General features: G+C 43.2%; 1 long non-coding RNA gene across 5 annotated transcripts in view; it reads left to right on the top strand.

Annotated features, from left to right (window-relative positions):
- Positions 1–5,326: 5,326 nt before the first annotated feature.
- Positions 5,327–16,298, top strand: part of LOC140454075 (uncharacterized) — a 35,150-nt gene continuing 24,178 nt past the window's right edge. For all 5 annotated transcript variants that reach the window (XR_011952609.1, XR_011952605.1, XR_011952607.1 and 2 more), the window contains exons 1-4: positions 5,327–5,384; positions 9,722–9,829; positions 12,569–12,651; positions 16,140–16,226. This is a non-coding gene — a long non-coding RNA (uncharacterized lncRNA). The remainder of the gene's footprint in view (positions 5,385–9,721; positions 9,830–12,568; positions 12,652–16,139; positions 16,227–16,298) is intronic.

Raw genomic sequence — 16,298 nt, 5'->3', positions numbered from 1 at the left:
ACTATCATGGTATTCGAACAAATGAAAGACTGAACAGACAATCAAGGTATTTTTCAATGGATAATTTCAGTTACATCACACTGTAAATGTTTGCTACAAATTCCGTGCCTTAGAATTGTGCCCTCCACAATCACCTGATGAAGGAGCGGTGCTCTGAAAGCTAGTGTGCTTCCAAATAAACCTGATGGACTATAACCTGGTGTTGTGTGATTATTAATTGAGAATATTACAGCACTACTAACAGGGCTGCATGTAAACAAGCTCAGCCCAGTTAATCAATACATTCGGAAGGATTTCCTCCAAGTTTGATTACACAATATTAGGCAAAACCGTCAACTTCAACCTGCAATGTTGCTCTTAACAAAAACTTCAGGCTGACACAAAGCTCCCCAACCCACTGCAATGTGGTAACCGGGCCCGGCCCAGGAATTGGAACTGGGACATTTGTGGACTGTGATCTCAAAGGAAGGGAGCAAACACAATTCTGACAGGTTAGTCCTCAAAGATGAGTAGCAAGTTTGAGACAAGGCAGGTGGTATGCCTTCTTACACTTAGTAAAGTTGCATTTCTTATTTACAGTCGTGTTTTGCAAAGTATAAAAAACCAGTTTGTTTTCCGTGGTTAGGGAGTTTTATCCTCGTTGGTCACAGTTGCAGCCCCTCGCTCCCCAAGTCAAATCACAGGATCGAAAACAAAAAAATAAACTACGTGCTGGAGATCTCAACCACAGAAACAAAGTGCTGGAGAAACTCAGCAGTTCTGAGGGTATCTGTGAAGTGAAAAAAATGTTACATTTGAAGTTCACTGACTCTTCATCTGAACGGACAAAAGGTCATGAGACTTGGAGCTTACAATGTTTTATTCCCCTCAGAGATGCTGCTGGACCTGATGTTCTCCAGCACTGTGCTTTCTATAGTGAACTTTATTTACAAAACAGATTGGAAAAATACTAATCTCCAAAAGTGAAAGGTTCATTGCAAACATGAGCATAGTTTCTACACTTGAGTTACACAAGCACGTCTCGGTTTAAAAACAAGATTTAACTCACAATAATATTCCATCTCAAAATTAGCCAAGTTACACCAGTAATAAAGCTCCTCCACCCAATGAGGCACTTCAGCACAACATCCTGCAGTGTTACACACAGCCACCTTTACCAAAGAATGATCACATGTCACAAAATTGAAGGCCAAGAGCATGTCTCTTTAAAGGAGCTGAAGTCAAACTCAATTTTTGGAAGGGTTTTTATTAAACCTGATCGAACATTTAAATCTCAGAGCATAATCTTTCCTTTTTTAAACAAAGTGTGTGGGAAACATCCCACATCTTGCTAAAGGTTCAGATCAGTCTGATACATAGAGCCAACGTTCAAGCAAACATCACACTTTCCATTCACTTCTACAAAGGGCTGACATCACATTTCTTCAGGATTTAAAGTATTTTATAAATTGTTTGTAAGCTCATTTGTCACGTTAAAGAACTGGATAATGAATGCCATTGTATTCAATAAGAGTGAAGCCTGTGACAGCAGATTTATCTTTGGAGGGTAGTGTATGTGCTTTCTAAGTTCTGGGAGCACTTTGGGAGACTGCTCCCAGATGGTGTTAGTGAGCATATCTGGAATGCACTGTTTAGATTTGGGAATCCTTGGGAGACAATCTGTGGTCTCACTAATACTTGGCTTGTGTTGTTGGTGTACAGTAAGCAATTCATAAAGTTACTTATGTATTGTTGTTGACTACCTGAATGGTATTCAAATCTGCCAGGTTGCCTTCAATAGTGTAAATGCATCTATTGTAAATGTTTTACAATATTCCAGAACTGCCCAGTGCTTGGCAAATTCAGGGGGGACAAAAAATCACATTGAGTAATTTGAAATTAAGAATCCAAGAGGATGTAACCACTGAAGTATTCAATTCAAATAGTTAAATGGAGTGCTCACATTTAAAATACCTGTTATCCATAGGAATGGATGGACTGACAGAATTGGGACCAAATTCCTGGCTGGGGAGTGTGAAATGTGCTTTGATAAAGTCACCTGCATTTACCAACAATAATTTGGCAAGCTCGGAAATTTAAAAAACAATACGAGCTTCATTGCTGCTCCAGTCGGGTCACAAACTCTGTGAAAAAAATAACAATGTTCAGGTTTATTGCATACACTCTGAAACACGTGTTCCTTCTACAGATCCTGCAAGTTTCCCCAATGAGCATAGTCCATCCAAATGATGTTCCTAACTTTGGCCAACTCATTTCTTTCTGAGCCTCTATAACCTGAAGAGTGACCAGAAGCAATTACTCCACATATGTGGGAACATTACCGACGAGGATTTTTTCCTTCAGAATTGACTTCCATATATTCAGTGCCCAGAACAGATAAAAAGCTTGTTACCTTTTATAGAGCAATGATTCAGTGGGAGTAAAACGCCAACCTTTTCTTGCTTAACAATCACGCTACCTAAATTTTAAACGTGAACACTTCTTAATAGTTCACCAGATCCTAATGAAATATTTTGTGCGAACAAATCACATGATACATATTTATTCAGATAACAAAACAAGTTTGTTCATTGAAGAACCCAGAGGAAAAGGTCATGAAACAATGTGAGTTTGATATACCTCAATCATCATTTCAAGTGCATTCTCTGCATAAATTCTCCTTTTCCTCCTCGAAGTATTTAACTTCTTGAATAATTGTGAGAATGAAGTCGCAGTTGTACAACACAAAATCTGACCCTTCAGTCCAACTTGACCATGCTGACCAGATATCCAAAATTAATCTAGTCCCATTTGTCAGCATTTGTTCCATATCCATCTTAAACCCTTTCTACTGATTATCAGTTTATTTTACTTTATCAGCACTTGAAATACTGACATTTTTTTCTCCCAACATTGGTTAAAGAAATCATAAGTTCATTCATCCAAGTTAATTTTGTAATCTTTCACAAAGAAACAAGTGAGAACATCATATAGCTGAGTGCAAAACAAAATACTGCAGCTGCGTGATATCTGGGAACACTGTAAAGGTGAGGCACTGATACTGCACAAGTTTGTCAGCACGGTTTCAATTACTAGAATAATTTAGACTTCACATAGTTAAGGTAAATGTGCGATATCTGAATTTCATGAATTGGTTCCTATTGCACTTTTGAGAAGATTAAACCAAGAATAATTTTTGTTGATCAAAGGAGAAAGTGATGACCAAAGAAGCTGGACATTAGAGTCGGAAAGTGTCATGCTGGAAAAGCACAGCAAGTCAGGCAGCATCCGAGAAGCAGGAGAGTTGATGTTTCGGTCATAAGCCCTTCATCAGGAATCATAGGCTTCAGAAAAATAACTGGCATAGACTTATGCCAATACATTTGTAGAAGGGTCAGATTAGAGACTAATTTCAGATTTGGTACCATTCAGTGCAACATTTCAGTATGATACTTACATATGTTCCTAAAAGAGAAGTTGTCTAAAATTACAAGCTCTAGAATGATTACACGATTAAACCTGGAAATAAAGCTGGTGAACAAGAATGGCAAAGTGAAGTCCCATCAGTATCGCCTCGGGCAGTGTCAAGTAAGAATTTGACAACAGAGTTGCCACTTTGGTGTAACCTGCAGTCTGGCCAAAATGCAGCAAAAATCTGTTCAATTTCATCTGCAAACTATTGAATGCAAATCCTCCTTGCACACTAATGAGGCAGCATTTTGGGATGTCATTTTTAAAATATATTATTTTCAAAGTTCCTCACAATTAAGAGTGATCACTTGGTGCTGTCTGCATAACACAGTATGAAAAGGAACTAACAAAAAAAATTATAACCCCAATTCAGAGTCACTAATTCATTGATATTGCATGGGTCCAGCATTTGTAAGTAATCAGTTTTTAAAAATAAATACAGATACATTTACTAACTATATTGGAGAACAGTCAAATTTCTTACTGAACAGAGACAGGATTGGACAGAGTCTGCATGGATTTAAGAGAGGGGAATCGTACTTAGCACATTTACTGAAATAATCTACAGAGTCAAATATTAAAGAAAGAAATTGCAGGATATTTAGAAAAGCTTATCATTAAACATGGTAGACTGGGTTTTGTGAAAGAGAAACTATATTTGACAAATTTATGACAGTTCATTGAGGAGAGAACAAGCAGGACTGATAAAGGGCAATCCAATGATGCTCTGTATTTGGATTTTAAAAATGTAAATGATAAGGTGCTACATAAAAGTTAATTGCACAATTTAGGAGCTCATGGTATCAGCGTAATGTATTAGTATGGACTGAGGATTGGTTAACCACATTGGCTGTTGCTGAGTCCTCACTTGGAGTACTGTATACAATGTTAGCTCCCATATTTAATAAAGAATAAACTAACATCGGAGACCATTCAAAAAAGATTCACTTAGCTGCTTTGAGGACGAAAGGGTTGGCCTATCAAGAATAGATAAGCAGAAGTGATCTTATGGAAACAAGATTCTGAGGAGCTTGACAGGGTAGATGTTGACTAGATCTTTTAGCACCAGTGAAGTCTCAAACCAGGGGACATTACATAAGGGAACATTCATTTTAGGAAAAGTAAAGATTTTTTTTCTCAGATAATGGCTAGAATTTTCTCGCCCAAAAACTTGTGAAAGTTAAATGTGGGAGGGGAATGGTTGGGTTACTCTTTGGAGGGTTGTTCTGGCTTGTTGGGCTGAAGGGCCTGTTTCCACATAGTAGGGAATCTGTGATTCTATCTCAAATTATTTTAGAAGAGGGCAGATATACTTTTGAAATATTGAGCAGTTGAGGGCTATGCGGATCAAGCATAAAAGAAGTGTTGAGGTCTGGGTTGGCCAAGCCATGATCTGATAGAATGGGGGAACAAGCTGAAGGGAATGAATGCCCTACGCCTGCTCCTTGAGGCTCCGTTTCATGTTTTTTTTGTTTTCAAAGAAGAGTGTGATACAATGTGCTAAAGAAGATGTTGTGAAAAGCAGTGAAAATGAGGTGTTTATGTACTGATTCAGATGGCATTGATTCATCAATTACAGCTATACAGTCATGAGTGGGAAGGCAATTCCCTCCATGAATAAAGGAAATCTACTGCAGAGCTCACACAAAGGGAATTCTGACCCTCAGTAAACTCTCCCATCACATTACCCAACATATCAGTTAAGCAGGACGCACTGCGCATGCTCTAGCCAACAAATGACCCGCGGGTGATTGATGTCAGTACTGGACCAATGAAAGGTCGGTGGGCGGATCTGGAGGACCTAGGGGCGGTTGGTCCTCCAACCAATCAAAGTGAATGAAGGGCGGAGCTAAACTAAACCATGTGATCACCCTCGCGCGCAGCGCAGTGTCGCTGTAATGAATGTTCGGGAAGTTATGGAGAGAAAGGATACGGTAAGGAAAGAAATAAACAGGGAAATGGGATAAAAACTGTGTTGCTATGAGCGGAGAAGTTTCACAAACAAATTGTGCACGACGGAAAACATAAATTTGAATGTCCCAGTCCCGTGTTTGCAGTAAATGGGTAATAGCCTCAGCGCGGCTGCAGGCCTGAGTGAGCGCCGCCATCTTTATTCGGGACAAAGATTCACTGGACATGTGCACCGCCGCCATCTTTGTAGGGGGCAAGGTGCAGCCAGGCGCATGTGCAGCCTTTCTCTAGTATAGAGTCACTGGGATCATAGCAGCCAATACTGCTCTGATTCACCTCTGGGCTCCCTCATAACCACTTTGTCAATATCTAGCTTCCTCCGTCTCAATAGACAATAGACAATAGACAATAGATGCAGGAGTAGGCCATTCTGCCCTTCGAGCCTGCACCGCCATTCAATATGATCATGGCTGATCATTCCTAATTAGTATCCTGTTCCAGCCTTATCTCCATACCCCTTGACTCCACTATCTTTAAGAGCTCTATCCAATTCTTTCTTAAAAGAATCCAGAGACTGGGCCTCCACTGCCCTCTGGGGCAGAGCATTCCACACAGCCACCACTCTCTGTGTGAAGTAGTTTCTCCTCATCTCTGTCCTAAATGGTCTACCCCGTATTTTTAAGTTGTGTCCTCTGGTTCGGCACTCCCCCATCAACGGAAATATGTTCCCTCCTGCCAGAGTGTCCAGTCCTTTCATAAGCCTATACGTTTCAATCAGATCCCCTCTCAGTCTTCTAAACTCAAGGGTATACAAGCCCAGTCGCTTCAGTCTTTCCGTGTAAGGCAATCCTGCCATTCCAGGAATTGACCTCGTCAACCTACGCTGCACTCCCTCAATAGCCAGAATGTCTTTCCTCAAATTTGGAGACCAGAACTGTACACAGTACTCCAGGTGTGGTCTCACCAGGGCCCTGTACAGCTGCAGAAGCACCTCTTTGCTTCTATACTCAATCCCTCTTGTTATGAAGGCCAGCATGCTATTAGCCTTCTTCACGACCTGCTGTACCTGCATGCTTGCCTTCATTGACTGGTGGACAAGAACACCCAGATCTCTCTGAACAGCCCCTTTACCTAATTTGATACCATTGAGGTAGTAATCTGCCTTCCTGTTCTTGCCACCAAAGTGGATAACCAGACATTTATCCACATTAAACTGCATCTGCCATGCATCTGCCCACTCACCTAACTTGTCCAGGTCACCCTGTAATCCCCTAACATCCTCATCACATTTCACCCTACCACCTAGCTTTGTGTCATCAGCAAATTTGCTAATGTTATTGCTGATACCATCTTCTATATCATTTACATATATTGTAAAAAGCTGCGGTCCCAGCACGGATCCCTGCGGTACCCCACTGGTCACTGCCTGCCATTTCGAAATGGAGCCGTTAATCACTACCCTTTGTTTCCTGTTAGCCAACCAATTCTCTATCCAATCTAGTACTTTGCCCCCAATCCCGTGCGCCCTAATTTTACTCACTAACCTCTTGTGTGGGACTTTATCAAAAGCTTTCTGAAAGTCCAGGTACACTACATCCACTGGATCTCCCTCGTCCATCTTCCGAGTTACATCCTCAAAAAATTCAAGAAGATTAGTCAAGCATGATTTCCCCTTCATAAATCCATGCTGACTCTGTCCTATCCTGTTACTATTATCCAGATGTGCCGTAATTTCATCCTTTATAATAGACTCCAGCATCTTTCCCACCACTGAGGTCAGACTAACTGGTCTATAATTTCCTGCTTTCTCCCGCCCACCCTTCTTAAAAAGTGGCACAACATTAGCCGCCCTCCAATCCTCAGGAACCAACCCCGATTCTATTGAACTCTGGAAAATAATCACCAGCGCATCCACGATTTCCCGAGCCACCTCCTTCAGTACCCTGGGATGCAGGCCATCAGGTCCCGGAGACTTATCAACCTTCAGACCTAACAGTCTCTCCAACACCAAATCCTGGCAAATAGAAATTCCCTTAAGTTCAGGTCCTTCAGCCACTGTTACCTCAGGGAGATTGCTTGTGTCTTCCCCAGTGAACACAGATCTGAAGTACCCATTTAATTCCTCTGCCATTTCTTCGTTCCCAGTAATATATTCCCCTGCTTCTGTCTTCAAGGGCCCAATTTTTGTCCTAACCATTTTTTTGCCTTGGACATACCTAAAAAAGCTTTTACTATCCTCCTTTATATTCTTGGCCAGTTTACCTTCGTACCTCATTTTTTCTCTGCGTATTTCCTTCTTACTAATCCTCTGTTGTTCTTTAAAAGCTTCCCAGTCCTCCGTTTTCCCGCTTATCTTCGCTAAGTTATACTTTTTCTCTTTTAACCTTATATGTTTCTTTACTTCCCTTGTCAGCCACGGCCGCCCATGTCTCCTCCTGGGATCTTTCTTCCTTTTAGGAATGAACTGATCCTGCATCTTCTGCATTATACACAGAAATATCTGCCATTGTTCCTCCACGGTCTTCCCTGTTAAGGTATTAAACCATTGAACTTTGGCCAGTTGCTCCCTCATAGCTCCATATTTCCCTTTATTCAACTGAAATATTGTCACTTCAGATTGTACCCACTCCCTCTCAAATTGCAGATTGAAGCTTATTGTATTATGGTCACTACTTCCCAATGGCTCCTTCACTTCGAGGTCACTGACCAATTCTGGTTCGTTACACAATACCAGATCCAGAATCGCCTTATCCCTGGTCGGCTCCAGCACCAGCTGCACTAAAAATCCATCTCTGAGGCACTCCACAAAGTCTCTTTCTTGAGGCCCGATACCATCCTGATTCTCCCAGTCTACCTGCATGTTAAAATCCCCCATAACAACTGTAGTAACATCTTTGCGACAAGCCAATTTCAGCTCCTGATTCAACTTACCTCCAACATCCAGACTACTGTTTGGGGGCCTGTAGATGACTCCCATGAGGGTCTTTTTACCCTTAGTGTTTCGAAGCTCTATCCACACTGACTCTACATCCCCTGACTCTAGGTCCGCCCGCGCAAGGGACTGAATATCCTCCCTTACCAACAAGGCCACCCCACCCCCTCTGCCCGTCAGTCTATCCTTACGATGACACATGTAGCCTTGAATATTCATTTCCCAGGCCCTGTCCCCATGAAGCCACGTCTCAGTTATCCCCACAATATCGTATCTGCCAATTTCCAAAAGAGCCTCAAGCTCATCCACCTTGTGTCTAATGCTTCGTGCATTCATATATAGAATTTTTAATTTGTTACTGCTCTCACCCTTCCCCTCAACCCTTATTTCACTCAACTTTACAGCATGATGCCTTTTCCAGTTTTCTGCCTCCTTGATACAGTTGTCTTTCTTGACTTCTCTTGTTCTAACTACCCCTTCAATTTCCTTTTTAAACATCCAGCTTGTCCCCTCCCCCCCGCTACTTAGTTTAAATGTAGCGGTGTTGCAGCAGAAAACCTGCCTGCCAGAATGCCGATCCCTGTTCTATTAAGGTGCAAGCCATCTCTCTTGTAGAATTTATGGTTACCATAAAATATACCCCAGTGATCCAAGAACTTGAAACCTTGCTTCCTGCACCAGTTCCCCAACCACACGTTCAAGTCCATTATCTCCCGGTTTCTGACCACACTAGCCCGAGGAACTGGAAGCAAACTGGAGATAACCACCTTGGACGTCCTGCTTTTTAGCCTTCTTCCTAGTTCTGCGAAGTCTCGCTGTAGTATGTTCCTCCTCTTCTTCCCGACATCATTTGTGCCGACGTGTACCACCACCTCGGGCTCTTCACCCTCGTCCTTGAGGATGTCCTGCACTCTGTCCGCGATGTCTTTCACTCTAGCACCAGGAAAGCAACACACCATCCTTAAATCCCGTCTGCTGCCACAAAAACCCCGGTCAGTTCCTCTCACGATGGAGTCCCCTATTACCACGGCTCTATGTGATGTCCGACTCTTCCGCTCTGCTTCTGCGGCAACTTTTGATTGACAAACATGGCCGCCTTGCGAACTGGTAGTGTCATCAGACTCTACTGTTTCCAAAAGCTTCAACTTGTCTCGAACCATGGGTGTATTTTTGGTCTGTTTACTCCTGTATTATTACTTTTATAGACCCTTTGTAAATGAGTTTTTCACTGCTGCCCAGCCCCTGACCATGCACTGCTCTATTATCAGATTACTTTTTTCTTGAATATATTTGACAGTCAAGAATTCTTTTTTCCAAGAAGCAAGTGTATTTTCCTTCCATTTCTGAATATCAAATTCTGTACCATTTTCATTCCCTGTAATCCATTTTGCTCTCCCTGAAACATCAACTGTGTTTATCCTTCCACAGATACCAGTGATTAATGCCAAAGCCCTGTTGCTTGTGGAGAGGGTGATGTTTGACTTTCTTGTACAGCTGCAGTTTGTGTGGTGAAGGTGCTCCTTACAATGTGGTTGGGTAAGTGGCATTATCGATTATTCACTCAGCAACAGTGATGATTTGAAAATAATGTCCAAATCAACGACAGTTTGTATTTTTATTATCATGCTTATAATTTCACAAAAATGCTATTGAGAACTTTAGACATTACGCCAGAGATGGAGATATTAGGTCAGGTGACCAAAAGCATTGCCAAAAAGCAGGTTTTGAGGGATGTCTTAAAGGTGGAAAGCAGACCTGAGAGGTTTTGGCTGCGAATTTCAGACCATGCTGCTTCAGCAACTGTAGAAACAGCCACACAGGTGAAGTAATGAATTAACAAATGGTTGGGAGTCTCGAAGAAAATGGGTTGTCGAGGTCTCAAAGTGTGTGTGGTGCAGGGAGCTAGGGATTATCACAGCCAGGAATTAAATCAAGTGTGAGAATTTAAAATTGAGGGATATTGGCCAGGTGAGACTAGATTGGGTTGGGGTATCTGGTCGGCATGGATGGGTTGGACCGAAGGGTCTGTTTCCATGCTGTACATCTCTATGGCTGTACGCTGTTGATTATAATTAGGAGCCTTTTGATAAATCAACAAGCAGAGATTTAGACTTTCTTGATATTACAGTGAGGTTGAATGTGGGAAGCTGGCCCTGAGTGTGTTTGGAAAATGAAGTCTGGAGATAACACACGATGGATGAGAGTTTTAGTAAATGAGCTGAGATGAGGGTGGAATCAGCTAGAATTAGTGATCTTGGGGTGGGACTGAGTTGTCACACTCACCTCGCCTCTGGGATTCAGCTGGTGGCCAGATTGTGAATCAGGGCGGTAACACAATCGGGAGCTGAGTGGCCCTGGTGGAGCCTAAAATGAGTGTCACTCAGATGGCTGTTGCTGAGCAGCTGCTGCTTGGTAGCCCAGTTGATGACATCTTCCATCACTTTACTGCTGATCGAGTGTGGACTGATGGATGGAAATTGGCTGGGTTGGATTGCCCTGTGTTTTTGTGTTGAACATCCCTGGGCAATGTTCCACATTGTTGGTAGATGCCAGTGCTGGAGCGGTACTTGGCTTGGTGGGTGGTAAGTTCTGGAGCACAAGATATCAGTATTATTGCCAGAATATTTGCAGGGCCCGTAACCTTTGCACTACTTAACCATTTCTTGATGTTATTCAAACTGAATCGAACTGGCTGAAAACTCACATCTGTGATGTTAGAAACCACTGGAGAAGGCTGAGATGGATCATCCCACTTTGCACTTCTGGCTGAAGATTGCTGTAAATGCTGTCATCTTATCTGGTGCATGGGTGTGTGAGGCCCCTCCATCAGTAAGGATGGGGATTTCTGTGATGCTTCCTCCAGTGAGTTGTTTAATTGTCCATCACCGTTCACAACTGGGTGTGGCAGAACTGCAGAGCTCCGATCTGTTCCACTGGATGTAGGATCACTTAGCTCTGTTGCTTGCTGCTGATGCTGTTTGAAATGCAGATAGTCCTGTTTGATAGCTTCAACAGGTTGGCACTTCATTTTTAGGTCTGCCTGGTGCTGCTCATGGCATGCCCTCCTTTCCTGTCCATTGTGATGGGTGAGTGCAGGATTTACAAACCCATGAGATTACAGATTACAGCTCTGCTGCTGTTGATGTCCCACAGTGTCTCCGAGATACCCAGTTTGAGATCGTCCATCTCTTCGAAGTCTGTCCCATTTAGAACGGTGATAGTGCCACTCTACGCAATGGAGGTTTTTCTCAACTTTAAGGCAAGACTTTGTCTCCAAAAGGAATGTGTGATGGTCGCTCGTACTGATACTGTCATGGCCAGATGGATCTGCCGCTGGTCAATTCATAACAATGAGATCAAGTATGTTTTACGCTCTTGTTGGTTGCCTCACCACCCGCTGCAGACTCAGTTGAGCAGCTATACCCTTTAGGACCTGCAGCTCAGTCAGTAATTCTGTTGCAGAGTTAGTCTCGATTGTGGACATTAAAATCCTGTACCCAGAGTAAGTTTGACTGCATTTTATTGCCTCAGTGCTTCCTCCAAATGTTGTTCAACATGAAGCAGAAGTGATTCATCAGCCAAGGGAGGACGGGACGTGGTAATCAACAGGAGCCGTGAGACTTCCTGGTCTCCGGAGCCAATGCTGTGTACTCCCAGGGCAAATCCTCCCTATCTGTACACCACTGTGCCACCACCTCTGCCTGGTCTGTCCTGCCAGTGGGACAGGACATATCCAGAGATTTCAGGAGAAAGTGAAGACTGCAGATGCTGGAGATCAGAGTCAAGGGTCTGGTGCTGGAAAAGCGCAACAGGTCAGGCTGATGAAGGGCTTAGGCTCGAAACGTCGATTCTCCTTCTCCTCGGATGCTGCCTGACTGTTGTGCTTTTCCAGCACCACACTCTCGATATCTAGGGATAGTGATGGTGGTGTCTGGTCATTGTTTGTAAGGGATGATTCCGTGAGTATGACTATGTCAGGCTGTTCCTTGACTAGTCTGTGAGACAGCTCTCCACATTTTGGCACCAAAAACCTTATGTTCGTGAGTAGGATGTTGCACCATCGAGAGGGCTGATTCTGTGGTTGTAATTTCTGGTGCCTTGTTAGTTGCCAACTGGTCCATCCAGTTTCATTCCGGTGTTGAGACTTTGCAGTGATTATTTCAGTGAGTAGCTGGCTGGGCCGCTGTCAGGTTGGCAGGATTTGTTTCGCCATTGACAATGGTTTCATGGAGATCAGCAGATTCCTAATACGTTCTTTTTTTTTCTTGAATTCAGATTCCACCGTCTGCCAAGATGGGATTCGAACCAGGACTTCAGTCGTTTGTTTTAATATTCTGGATAAAACCTAAATACATCAGGTTTGATCACTCATTTTAAATATCACTAACCCTGGTTTTGTTTCTTTGTAAAACACTGTCCATCACCCTGTCTCCTCCATCCTCCCCTCCAACAACGAGTGAGGAGCACATGGAGTTTCTCTGTCACTAAGACTGAGATAATCCGATCTGCTGTTTCTCTCCCTCCCACTAGCCCACTGAGCCAAACTGCCTCACGTGGTGTTCCTGGTTTTTGTTCTAAACCTACATCTTTCTCCAGTCTCTTGTCAAGTCTTATCAGAGCTCACCTTGACCCTTTCCCCTAATCTCGCTAAACTCCCTTTCCAACTCTCTTTCCTCCGCTGCCGCCTCATCACTCCCCTTCGCCAATTCATAGATATTGTTCCTTGTTCAGTCTGTTGGTCTTTTCTGGTTATGTCCTTCTCTCCCATTCTGTGAAAAACTGATATTTGACCTCACTGTTGTTGGAAAATCCTGCTCCATCTCCATTCTCCCTTTCCTTTCTGAATTCCTTGCATTTGGTGTCCCTCAACGATCTATCTTTGGTCTCTCCTGTATCTCACGTACATAGTGCCAGGAGGTGATATCATCCAAAAACACTGTGTTAGGTTTGACATGTACACTGACGATGCCCAGCTCTCCCTCCCCATCATCCCTCTCCATTACTCCACTGTTACTCAGTTATCAAACTGCTTATCACATTCCCACTACTCAATTAGCTGCAATTTCCTCCAATGAAACATTGTCATGGTTAAACCCATTGCCTTACCTTTACCTTTCTGCTGAGCCCCTCCCTCCCACTGGGAACTCTCTGAGGCAGAACGACACTCTTCACAATATTGCTGTTATATCTGACCCCAAGATGACCTTCTGATCAGACATCCACACAATCGCAACACCAGGAAATCCAATCTCTTCAACGTTGCTTCTCTCCACCTCACCCCAGCTCCATTGCTACTGAAAACCCGTACCTGCGTCTGTGTCGCCTTAAACTTGAATCCAAAACAGAACCCTTGATTCAGTGACTCAGAATCTGGTTTCAGACTCTCCTCTCAGTATTTACCCTCAGACACATTCCCTCTGTATTTATCCTGCCAAACCCCTTAAGAATCCCATCTGTCTCACTGAGATCACCTCTCTTTCTCCAAAATCCAGTGAGTAGAGTCCCAACCTTTTCAGCCTTTATTTAAAAGATAATCCCTCCAAACCAGGGATCATCTCATTGAATCTTCCCTGAAATGCCTCCAATAAAGTGACACATTTCCTTATCTAAAGGGACCAAAACTGCTCTCATTCCTGCAGATGTGGTGGTCTCACCGTCACTTCCACACATTACTCTCAGGTAGAGACGCCAAACTCTAATTCTGAAAAACTTTGAAACAAAACATTCGATTCCCCTTCCTGATTCCCTGTTGTAACTGTGTGGTAACTTTCTGTGTTTCCTGAACAATTACCCCGGTCCCTTTGTGGTGCAGCTTTCTACAGTTTCCACCATTTAAATAGTACTTTGTTCTTTATTAACTCCTCCAAAATGAGCAACTTCCCATTTTCCCAAGTTACACCCCATCTGGCAACTTATTGCCCCCTTCTCCTGTGTATCTCTCTCTTTTTTTCATAATCCTCTTAGACCTTTCCGGTTATGCCTTTTCTAGGAGATATCCCCCTTTCCCATTCTTCCAAACATTTACTGGGAACACTGGGCAGTGGGAAGGCAGTGGAAAGCAGGCAGAGTTGCTATCTTTCTAGGGATACGCTTTGGAGTGTTTGGGAGGATCTTCCTACCCATTGGTCAGGATGGAGATAACTTGCACATCTTTAGGCATTAGCCTTTCACCCCCATGTCTTATTGATGAGGCAGAGCGGCAGCACGGAATGAAAGAAAAGAAAGTAATTCTTGTTCCCCATATCTCACTGACGCTTGGATCATTTTCTCCAATGTGTCAAAGATTAGGGGGTTAGATAGGGTTGACAGTGAGAACCTTTTTCCACGTATGGAGTCAGCGATTACAAGGGGGCATAGCTTTAAATTAAGGGGGGGTAGATATAGGACTGATGTTAGGGGTAGGTTCTTCACTCAGGTAAGTTCATGGAATGCCCTGCCAGTAGCAGTAGTGGACTCTCCCTCTTTATGGGTATTTAAGCGGGCATTGGATAGGTATATGGAGGATAGTGGGTTAGTGTAGGTTAGGTGGGCTTTGATCGGCGCAACATCGAGGGCCGAAGGGCCTGTACTGCGCTGTATTCTTCTATGTTCTATGTTCTAACTGCTGTGTTCAGTCACATGAGCTCTCCAGTTGGAATCTCCTAGAAACCCACAGATGTCCCTCTGAGTTGACTGTTGATGCCCTCAAGGGTAATATGTACAGTAATCCTGGGCCACGAGGAGGGGATGGTGTGGGTTTCTAACTTGAACTGAGAGTGACAGATTTTATAAACTTGTATTACAGGATATTACAGGTGGACATTCAGATGGTAATCTCAGTAAATATTCTGCTAAACTCTGATTGAATTACTCAGTATATCAGGATCTGGATATTCACATTGTGTGTGTGAGTATTGTGTTCCAGATCAATCCCATTTGCTGCTTAAAAATTCTCCTTTGAATCATCGCATTCTCTCAAAAGGTTTCCCCAAACCTTCAGTGAATCATGTAATCCTTTTATGATGACCTGATGTCTGTAAGGTTTATTATTCGAATGTGTAATTTTTGTATAAGGATTTCTCAGAGAGGGAGCAGAATATTCTTAAAGGGGAGAATAACCATTTTGAGGGGAGGCTGTTGTTTATTGGTATCAATGACATAGGAATAGAAGAGTTCACATTATTGGATCATTGGAATCTCTTGTGGGGTAGAATTGCCCTCCATCAGAAGGATGGATTGTACTGGCACTGGAAGGGAACAGTTGCTAGTGCTATTCAGGAGGCATTAAACCAGTGAAGGAATGTGGGTAAACCCAGAGAGAGAGTGAGGGAAGAGCTCAGTCTGACACTGGTACAGTTCAGACGTCAAACAGTCAAGGCAGACAAGGGCAAGGCACAGAATGAGCAGTTACACTGCATTTATTTCAATGGAGGAGGCCCGATAGGTCGGGCAGAGGAGCTCAGGGTATGGTTTTGAACATCGCACTGGGATATTATAGCAATTACAGAGGCATGACTTAATGATGGATAGGACCAGCAGCTTAATGTTCCACTGTATAGATGCTATAGCAAAGATAGAAAGGGGGCAACAGAGCAGGGGGAGAGGTATTTTTGATTAGGGATAGCATTACAACTCGGCTTCAAGAGGGTATTCCTGGGAGTACATCCAGGCAGGTTATACAGGTGGAACTGAGATATAAGAAAGGGATGATCTCCTTATTGGGACGGGACTATTGACCCCACCCCCCCCCCCACCCTTCCCCAATAGTCAGCAGGGAGTTGAGAAGCAAATTTATTAAGAGATCACTTATCTGTAAGAACAGTATAGTTGTGTACAAGACTTGACCTTCTTTGTTATTCATTCACAGGATGAGGGTGTCACTGGCTGGGCCCAAAGGGCAGTAAAGAGTCAACTACATTGCTGTGGGTCTGGAGTCACATGTAGGCCAGACCAGGTAAGGATGGCAGATTCCTTCCCTGAAGGATATTAGCGAATCTGATGGGGGTTTTTTTTGCAATAATCAACA

Source organism: Chiloscyllium punctatum, chromosome 28 (genome assembly GCF_047496795.1).
Source record: "Chiloscyllium punctatum isolate Juve2018m chromosome 28, sChiPun1.3, whole genome shotgun sequence".
In the NCBI taxonomy this organism is placed as follows: domain Eukaryota; kingdom Metazoa; phylum Chordata; class Chondrichthyes; order Orectolobiformes; family Hemiscylliidae; genus Chiloscyllium; species Chiloscyllium punctatum.
Note: the sequence above shows the minus strand (reverse complement) of the source record. Positions and strands in the feature narration are given on the sequence as shown.